Source organism: Tupaia chinensis, unplaced genomic scaffold (genome assembly GCF_000334495.1).
Source record: "Tupaia chinensis unplaced genomic scaffold, TupChi_1.0 Scaffold143894_1, whole genome shotgun sequence".
Lineage (NCBI taxonomy): Eukaryota > Metazoa > Chordata > Mammalia > Scandentia > Tupaiidae > Tupaia > Tupaia belangeri.
The window spans coordinates 1,908,215-1,918,714 of NW_006203745.1; positions in this window are offsets into that span (position 1 = coordinate 1,908,215).

The window sequence follows — 10,500 nt, forward strand, 5'->3', positions numbered from 1 at the left end:
CATATCAATGTCCTGAAGTATTTCCCTAATGCTTTCTTCTAATAACTTTATAGTTTCAAGTTTTATGTTTACGTGCTTGATACATTTGGAGTTGATATTTTTTATAAGGGGAGCGATACACATGTCATTTCATTCTCCTGCATATGGCTGTCTAGTTTTAATGTCACCATTTATTGAAGAACTTTTTTACAAGGCTCTTTCTCAGGGGGTTGGAGAAAAACACAAGGCACTGATGTCATGTTGGTTCCGCGACTGAATTCAGGGGAGCTCACAGAGCTCATAACTATATATATATATATAACTATATAACTATATATATACATATATATATATATTTCTAAGAAGTGGATCTTTCCCTTCCACATGTGGGGAAGGTTAGGGCTGATTTTTTACCTTTACTCAGGATCCAGTACTTTTTTCACTGTACTGCACTGGGTCCAGCACTTGCTAGAGTTCTCTGATAAGAGACTGGAAGAGTGTCCTTCATTGTTCTAAGTAAGCTCCCCACTTTGTCAAAGTTGGGGTGCTATGCCTGTACCGATGGCCTTCAACCAGTGCTGCAGCCACCTCCCTGACAGAGTATGATGCCTTCACTAGTGCTGGGGCCATCCCCATTAGAGCCTCAGAAGTTACAAGTGCAGGGTACACACCTGCAAGCTTCTTTTCCATTACAGGTGCTTTTCCATATATATATGCTTTCCTCCTTTTGGAGTTTGTAGTGCATGTGAAGAGCACTTGAAAGAGTGCTTCCTCTCTCTCAGAGCTCACTGTGCTGAGCCAAGGCTGAGTCAAGGCCATCTGGGCCAAGAAGGCTGAACCGAGGCTGAGCTGAGCAGAGCTAGCTAACTAGCTGGCCAGTGCTCCCATTTTCTTAAAGGGACTATAGACAATAAGGGCTCATTGCCAAAAACAAACTGTCACCCACACACGTGTGTGTCACATGTAATGGTGTAAAACAACAAAGTCATAATTACATAACAAACATGAAAGCACAGTACAACTAATAACATAGTTGTTTACTCTATGGCCTTCAAACATGATACGATAGGCAGTGAGGGATCCAGACTAAACCATCCTGACTCCATTATCTCTACACTCCACCCCTTCTGGGTTTCTCACCTTACAATCCACGCAGCTGAATTCTTCCACAGTATTCTCTCTGTGAGGATGCCAGAGTCCTGTACCCATTAACCATAATAATAGTATAAACTATAACAATAAGCAACAAGAGCACAGGCTCTTCCCACTAGAAGAGAAAATACCCCACACCAAGTGGAACCTAGGTTAGACCACCACTCCTGTAGTGGGTCTCCTGTGAGGTGCGTAATTTCCTGAAATTCAGCAGTAACATGGGAAAGGGCCATTGTTGGAATAAAAATACCTTTAATAATATCTGTCCCTGACCCACTTGGTCTGGTGACTTGTACCTATGGAGGCCACAGAGAGATTACCCATGGAGTACCTTACATATTTTCCTGTAACCTTTGTTCTCAGGGAACTAAAAGTCCTAGCCACCCATCATGGAGGGCTTGGGTCTTCCAGGGCCACTCCCAAGTGACTATCTATCCTAAGGTCACTCACACCAGGTTTCCTTGTCTCCCAAAGCCTGGCTTTAAAAATACATCTGTTCTTGAGACTAGCAGTTGGTGTAATGGCTATGTTGCTGGACTTCCATGTAGTTGACTGCAGTTTGAGTCCCAGACACGGTGACTTAAACTCACGCTGGGCGCATGTGCATGTGTGCCCACAATACTGAGAGAAGAGTGGAGAAGGGATCCCCCCTGGGGGGTGATTTCTTACTTTCTTTCTCTCTGTCTCTCTCTGTCTTTCTGGCAAGAGCACACACCCTGTAGCAAAAACCTCTCAAAAAAAAAAAAAATACATCTGTTGTACTAACTTGTATCTGTAGGGGCAATACACTCTCATGCATGATAACCTCAACTGGGGGCACTCTCCCACTCCATGGCTTTTCATTTAAAGCACAAGTGACTTTTCTTATCTTGTCCACCCACCCCTTCACTGTAGGTGATAAGGTAGTGCCCCTCTAGTCAGATCTGGGTACAGGCCACACAAACAATTCAGTGGTATCTACCACTATCGAGGCATATTTCATTCCCTTGGACACAGTCCAGCTGTCTGTACACACTGTAAGAAGTTCCTCCTCTTTTATCATTATCACCTATACAGCCCATATTTCAGTCCATTTTGCCTCCTTCTGGTATTATACTATACTGTATTTGAGGATGGCCACACAAGCCATTCTAAGAAGTGGGTCTTTCCCTTCCACATGTGGGGAAGGTTAGGGCTGATTTTTTACCTTTACTCAGGATCCAGTACTTTTTCACTGTACTGCACTGGGTCCGGCACTTGCTAGAGTTCTCTGATAAGAGACTAGAAGAGTGTCCTTCATTGTTCTAAGTAAGCTCCCCACTTTGTCAAAGTTGGGGTGCTATGCCTGTACCAATGGCCTTCAACCAGTGCTGCAGCCACCTCCCTGACAGAGTATGATGCCTTTACTAGTGCTGGGGCCATCCCCATTAGAGCTCAGAAGTTACAAGTGTAGCGTACACTCCTGCCAGCTGCTTTTCCATTACAGAATATCAGAACCAAGCTCCTTTTCACTACTGTGATAGAATCTCACCCCAGCTGACACGATTGTTCACTTTTCTGGAGCCACACGCTCCATTCAAACCCAGTCCTCAGGTGGCTTGTGTGGATCTACTACCTGCAATGCCTGGGCTTCTTGTGTCAGGCGTTTAGCAGCCAGGAACACTGGTCCCCAGTCAGGGCCCCAGTCCAAGGAGCACCCTTCTTTGTCAAGCCATACAAAGGCTTGCAAGTCATGGTTAAGTGGGGATAAAGGCCCTCCAATAGCCTATCAAGCCCGATAAGCTCTCTAACTGTGCCACAGTGGTAGGGCAAGGAACTGCTTACACTGTGTCAATAATTGCCTCTGCAATTACCCAGGTTTTACCTATCAGACAACACCCAAAACTTGATTGACAAGTCTGGCCTTTGAACTTTGTTCATGCTGACCACCCATCCATATGATAGTAGATGTTCTACTGTCTGCATAGCAGCTGCTTCTAGATCTGCAATCGAATCAGAAGTTACTAACACATCATCACCATAATGGAACAAGCATACAGTGGCCCACCTGGCCCATGATCACAGGTATATCTGGCACTGCTGTGAGCAAGGAGGGCACCCTCTTGTTCAGCTTATAGTACTTCATAGTCATTCTCCAAGTACCATCCAGCTTCTTCACTGGCCAGACTGGAGAGCTCAAGGGCTGGGTGTAAGTCTTACAGTCTTTCCCCTTTTTAGTTATGAATGATGCCAATAATCTCATCACGCTCTCTAGGCAGCCGGTACTATTTCACATTTACCACACATCTAGGTATAGGCAACACTTGAGGGGATGCTTGGCATGCTCCCTAATCACACTTCACCATCCACACTTCCAGGCAAAATTCACCAATGGAAGTGAGGAGCTGCTTCCCCAGCAACAAAACCATCCCTAGACTTAAGGTGGGAAGTTACCTAATCTCTAAGGGCAATGAAACCACTTTCATGGTAATTTTCTGGCCCCTGTAGTCATGTATGTGGGACACTTGTCTTGCAAGCTTGTCAGGCTATATTCAGTCCCCATGTCCACCAGAGCCAACACCCTTTGTACATTTACAGGGGATCAATGTATGGTGAGCTCAAACTGGGGCCTCCAGTCCTCACTCATCTCTGCAAGTCCAGGTACCTCAGCCTGACCCCTAATTAAAGTGAACAACATTTTGCCTCCCTTTTCTAAGGTGGTAGATTTCTTGATAAAGTTTTTTAATAGCTGCTCTTGAGTTACCAAAGTTGTATGCTTTTCATTCAAAAAAAAAAAAAGAAAAAAGATTATTTATCCTTTTTTTGTTGTTGTGATTTTCAAGCCCATAGGTTCAGGACTCGAACTGCCATTGACCATGTGGGAATCCAGTGCCTTTAACCACCACACCGCCTGCTGACCCTGCATGCCTTTCATTTTTTCGGTACTGTTGTAGTTGCTGGCAGTTCACCTGCAACATATGAAATTGTTCTTACAGCAGCAGTCCTCCATTCAATCAAGGAATATTTCCCTGTCCCGGGGCATATTGGTGACACTTCTACCACCCATGCTGCAGGGACGGCTGTGCAATGATGGAGGTTGATTTTTCAAACAACACTGTCAACCCCCATGTGCCACAGTTACAATAACAAAACAGCCATAGGCCCCCCCTGGTAAGCTGCTGCTGGAACTGCTTACCCAGCCTGGGCGTTCAGCACACTGAGCAGTGAATTCAGTCACTCTGGAAACACCCTGTGGAACCCCTCCCTGTGCCACCAGTTGCTCATGCTTCATCTTCTAGTTCACAACAGGTTGAACAGGCAGAACAGGCTCGTTTCTCAGTACCTGCTCTAATGATCTGTCCTCTGGATATTTTCAGCCTCAGCCACTTTAAGGTCAAGTTCCAGTGTCCATATAAGCTCCTTGGGAACTTAAACTTTGGCAGTATTACGCAGGGCATCCTCAATCTTTTGTCTGAGCACCTGTAACATAATTCACCCCACACAACCAGTTGTGTGTTTCTCTTCCACCTCCAACTTCTCGGGTATGGCAGTCAAAGCCTCCTCTATGCTACTTGGTGTCCAATCTACACATCATACTCATGGGGGATACCCAAGGGGCTGACACAGTAACCACTGAATACCATATCCCAGTAAGGAGTCATCCCAGTACCTCAGAGACTAGAGGGTTTTGTAAGTCCCTTTTCTCCTCTGAAGGATGGGTCAGAGATACAGGGAGGTGGGAAAATACATGAGGCATTGATGTCATATTGTTTATTTGGCTGTTCTGGGGAAAGCTCACAGAGCTCATAGTAGTACTCACAAGCACTTCCTCCGTCTTGGAGCTTGTAACGCATGTTAAGAGCACTCAGAAGAGTGCTTCCTCCCTCTTGGAGCTCACAGCATGGAGCTGAGCTGAGCTGAGCCAAGGCCAGCCAAGCCAAGGCCTTCGGGGCTAATCAGTCTGAATCAGGGCTCAGCTGAGCAGGGCTAGCTAGCTGGCCAGGTGCTCCCTTTCTCTTAAAGGGGCTGTAGGGGCCAGCAGTAGTGCGGTGGTTTAGGCAGCTAGATTCCCACATGGTCGACCATGATGCAAGTCTCAGACCCAGTGGCTTGAAACTCATGCCGGGCATGAGTGCGAATGTGCCCAAAATCCTGAGAAGAGAATGTAGAAGGGATTGTGGCATGGTCATTGCCCCAGGGGGTGATTTCTCACTGTCTCTCTCTGTATCGCTCCTCTCAGGCAAGCGCATGCGCCCTATGGCAAAAAGTAAAATAAAACAAAACAAAAAAATAAATGGGGCGGGAACCAGCAGTTAGCGTAATGGCTATGTCGCTGGACTCCCACGTGGTCGACCGCAGTTAGTGTCCCGGACCCGGCGGCTTAAAACTCACGCCGGGCGCGTGTGCATGCGTGCCCAAGATCCCAAGAGGAGAATGGAGGAGAAGGGATTGCGGCGTGACCATCCCCCTGGGGGGTGATATCTCGCTTTCTGTCTCTATGTCTCTCTCTGTCTGTCTGGCGAGTGCACGCACCCTACAGTGAAAATCTCTCCAAAAAATAAATAAATAAATAAAAAATAAATGGGGCTATAGACAATATGTGTGTTACATGCAGTGGCATGAAACAGCAAAGTCATAATTACATAACAAATGCGCAAGCACACTACAACTAATTATAAGTTGTTTACTCTGTGGCCTTCAAACATGATAAGATAGGAAGTGAGGGAACCAGACCAGAACCATCCTGATTCCATTTACTCTACACTGTCTTTTTCCCCAGTGGATGTTCTTGGCTTGTTTGAAAATCAGCTCACTTTATATATGTAGATTTACTTGTAGGTTATCTCTGTTTTTGTATTGATTTATGGGTCTAGTTTTGTTTGTTTGTTTGCTTGTACTATGTGGTTTTTGTCATAAACCTTTATAATATATTTTGAAAGCCAGTAACATAAAGCCTCCAGTTTCTCTTTATTTATTTACTTAGATTAGGATTGTTTTGGCTATTTTGTGATTCCATACAAATTGTCTGAATATTTTTTATATTTCTGTGAAAAATGTCACTAGTCTTTCGATAAGTATTGCATTAAATCTATAGATCACTTTAGGTAGAATAGATGTTTTAACAATATTGATCTTTTATTCCATGAACATGTGATGTATTTCCATTTTTTTTGTGTGTGTATATTCTTCCTTTCATGAATGGTTTAAAATTTTATTTTATTTATTTATTTATTTATTTATTTTGGGGGAGAGGTTTTCGCTGTAGGGCGCGTGCACTCGCCAGACAGACAGAGACATAGAGACAGAAAGTGATAAATCACCCCCCGGGGGATGGTCATGCTGCAATCCCTTCTCCTCCATTCTCCTCTCGGGATCTTGGGCACGCACGCACACATGCCCGGCGTGAGTTTTAAGCCACCGGGTCTGGGACGTGAACCGCGGTCGACTACGTGGGAGTCCAGCGACATAGCCATTACGCTAACTGCTGGTTCCCCTAAAATTTTATTTTAGAAGTCTTTCACCTCCTTCATTATATTATCCCTAGGTATTTTTATTTTTATAGCTATTATAGATGGGATCACCATCTTCTTCTTCAGCTGTTTTATTATTGTTATACAAAATACTACCAGTTTTTGTATTGCAACTTTTTTTTTTAAGAGAGATTTTTGCTATAGGGTGAATGTGCTTGCCAGAGAGACAAAGAGACAGAAAGTGAGAAATCACCCCCCGGGTGACAGCCATGCCGCAAAACCTTCTTCTCCATTCTCCTCTCAGGATTTTGGGTATGCACTCATTTGCAACCAGAGTGAGTTTTAAGTTGCCACATCTGGGACTTGAACTGTGGTCACCTACATGGGAGTACAACGATGTAGCCATTATGCTACTGCTGGCCTCACATGTATTGCAACTTTATTGAATTCTTTTAGACATTCTAAGGGTATTTTATGAAATTTGTAGGGTTTTCTACATATAAGATCATATATTCAGCAAATAGGGAAAGTTTGAATTCTTCCTTTCCAATTTAGATGCCCTTTACTCCTTTTTTTTTTTTTTTTTTGCCTAATTGCTACAGCTAGGACTTCTAGTAATATGTCGAATAAGGGTGGTGAAAATTGAGATCTTTGTTTTATCTCAGAAAAGCTTTCAGCTTTTCCTCACTAAGTATGATGTTAGTTATGGGTTTGTCATATGTGGCCTTTATTGTTTTGAAGTAGTCTTTCTATATCTACTTCGTTGAGCTCTTTTATCATAATAAAATGTTAAATTTTGTCAAATGTTCTTCTGCATTTATTGAAATGACCATATGGCTCTTGTCCTTCGTTTTGTTAATATGGTATATCACATTTAAGGATTTGTATATGTGGAATTATCCTTGCAGCCCTGAGATAAAACTCACTTGGCAATGGTGTAGACTAGTTTTTATGAGCTAAAGTTTTGTTGAGGATGCTTGCATCTAGGTTCATTAGGATTACTGGTCTGTACTTTTGTTTTTGTGGTGTCTTTATTTTTTTATGAGGGTAATTCTGGCTTCATAGAATGTGTCTGGAAGGATTCCTCCCACATCAGTTCATTTGGAATAGTCTGAGAGGAATTGGCATAAGGTCTTCTATGGAGGTACAGAAATCAGCAGTGAAACAATCTGGGACTGGGCTTTTCTTTGGTGAGAAATATTTTATTACTGAGTCAGTCTCATTGGTTGATACTGGTCTATTCAGACTTTTTATTTCTTCCTGGTTCAGTCTTGGAAGGTTGTGGGTGTCCAGAAATAATCCATTTTAGTTAGAGATTTCAGTTTGTTGGTATACAGTTTGTTGGTATAAAGACAATAGTCTCTATCTTGTGTATTTCTATGGTATCACTTTTACAACTTCCGATTTTACTTATTTGGGCCTCTCTTTTTTTGTAAGTCTACTTAGTGGTTTGTCAATTATTTATCTTTTCAGAATACCAAATTTTTCTTTCATTAATCTTCTGTATTTTTTATCTCAAATTTATTTATTTCTTCTCTACTCTTTATTCTTTCTTTCCTTCTGTTAATTTTTGGAATAGCTTATTCTTGTTTTTCTAGTTCCTTGAGGTGAATAAATGGATTGTTTATTTGAATTCTTTCTTTTATATTTTATTATGAAGACATCGATTGCTGTAAAGTTTCCTCTTAGAACTTCTTTTGCTATATCCACTAAGTTTGGGTATGTTGTAATTTTATTTGTTTCCAGAAATGTTTTGCTTTCTATCATGATTTCTGACTTAACATAATGAACATTCAAGAGTACGTTATTTTGTTAACCAAGTATTACAGTGATTCCCAGTGTTTTCCCGTTAATGATTCCAGGAAAGACTACTGAATTTCAGCTGACTCAGGTAGCTTCCCAAATCTGAGGAAATGTGTGTAAGATTTTGAGGGAGTAATAGAATTTTTCATTAAATTCTAATGCAGTCTACATTTATGTAGTGATAAAACAAAACAAGATGAAAGTAATAATGGGATTTCTTGGCTCTGTTTTACACCAAGAAAATGCTGCCCAATATGCTGTTAATAAAGAAATTTTATCATGTGACTACTCCCCACACAATATAACATTTAAGTAAACGTAACTGTAGAACATGGTTTTCTACATGGTGTTTTCTTACCTGCTGACCTTTAAGCACATTTGCTATAAAAGCCATGTTGGTCCACATTATTTTCTTTAGGAAAATATCTGAAATTCAATTGTTATTTTAGCATTTTGCTCTCAATTTATTGCCTTGTTAAGTGTCATTTAAAAAGCAGAACCTATGACTCATCTGGCAGTTGGTATACTCCTATTTAATTATAAAATGACAAGAGGAACAGATTTTTTATTTCTCTTTCAAAGACCCTTTCAACAGAACTTTGATAAAAGTTAGCAGATTTAATGGCCAAAAAGAAAAAAAAAGAAAAAAAGAAAATTGTGGAAATATGGGGTTAGTGAAATGTTCAATGTTATTTATCCATTTACCGAAAATTTATTTCTGACCCATTTCATTTGCCACACATCAAATGAGGCAATATGCAGATGAACATAAATAAAAAACTTCCTCTTCACAAAGTTTATAGTATAGTAGAACGGGCAAAAAACATAATAATGCTAAATGAGGTAATAAATGTTATAAGACAAATATAAATTAAAATTTTATGGAACCGTGGAGGACAGTATAATTAATTTTCAATTGTGAAAAATAAGGCATATGTTGGAAGGAGATGGTATTACAACCTGCTGTGGAAGTATAGATATGACTTCCCTTTTTTCTTTAGAGATGTAAGACATACTCTTCAAAAAGATTTGGATCAACTGAAAAATTTATCCCCCTTTTTGAAGGAATCTTTTCTCATAAAATCCAGCAATTCCCTGAAAATGTACCTTCATCTTCTATGCTTTTGGCCTAAGGAAAACACAAAGAAAGAAACTACTGCAGGGACCAGCAGTTAGCGTAATGGCTATGTCGCTGGACTCCCACTTAGTTGACCGCGGTTCACGTCCCGGACCCGGTGGCTTAAACTCACGCCGGGCGCGGGTGTGTGCGTGCCCAAGATCCCGAGAGGAGAATGGAGGAGAAGGGATTGCGGCATGGCCATCCCCCCTAGGAGGTGATTTCTCACTTTCCATCTCTCTGTCTCTGTCTGTCTGGTGAGCGCACGCGCCTTATAGCAAAAAACTCTCAAAAAAAGAAAGAAAGAAAGAAAGAAAGAAAGGAAGGAAGAAAGAAAGAAAAAGAAAATACATTCCTGAAATGAAACGGTAACTACTTTTCTTAAATTTGTAGTTTAGAGACCAGCAGATGGTGTAGCAGTTATGTTGCTGGACTCCCGCATGACCAAGCGCTGCTCAAGTCTCAGACCTGGTGGCTTAAAAATCACGCCAGGCACATATGTGTGCACGCCCAAGATCTCAGGAGGAGAATGGAGGAGAAGGGGTAGCAGCGTGTCCATCCCCCCCTCTCATCATGTCTGTCTTTTCTATTCCATGAGCGCTTGTACCTTAAGGCAGAAACCTCTAAAAAATTATTTCAGTGTAAATTTTACCATTCCCATTTAAACTTCAGTTCTTTTTTTCTTTTCATTTTTTTAATTGATACATAACAATTGTATATATTTATGGGGTACTGTGTGATTTTTTTTTTCAGTTTTTGTCAGTAATTTCTCATTACCTGCTTTTTCTCCTTTTTTTTCCTTGTTTTCATTTCCTTTCATCTCCTTTTCCTCTAAGAATTTAAGTTTTTAAAATTTTCCCAGGACTTAATTAACATCACTTAAAGTAGTATGTGTATGTGTGAGACCAGGGAAGTCTTGTAACTGCTGCCTTTAATACTCAGTTGAACCATGGAAAGCAAATCTATAGCCAGACATTTGGCTTTGGTTTAGAGGCAGAAGTCAAAAAAGGGAATTGATAT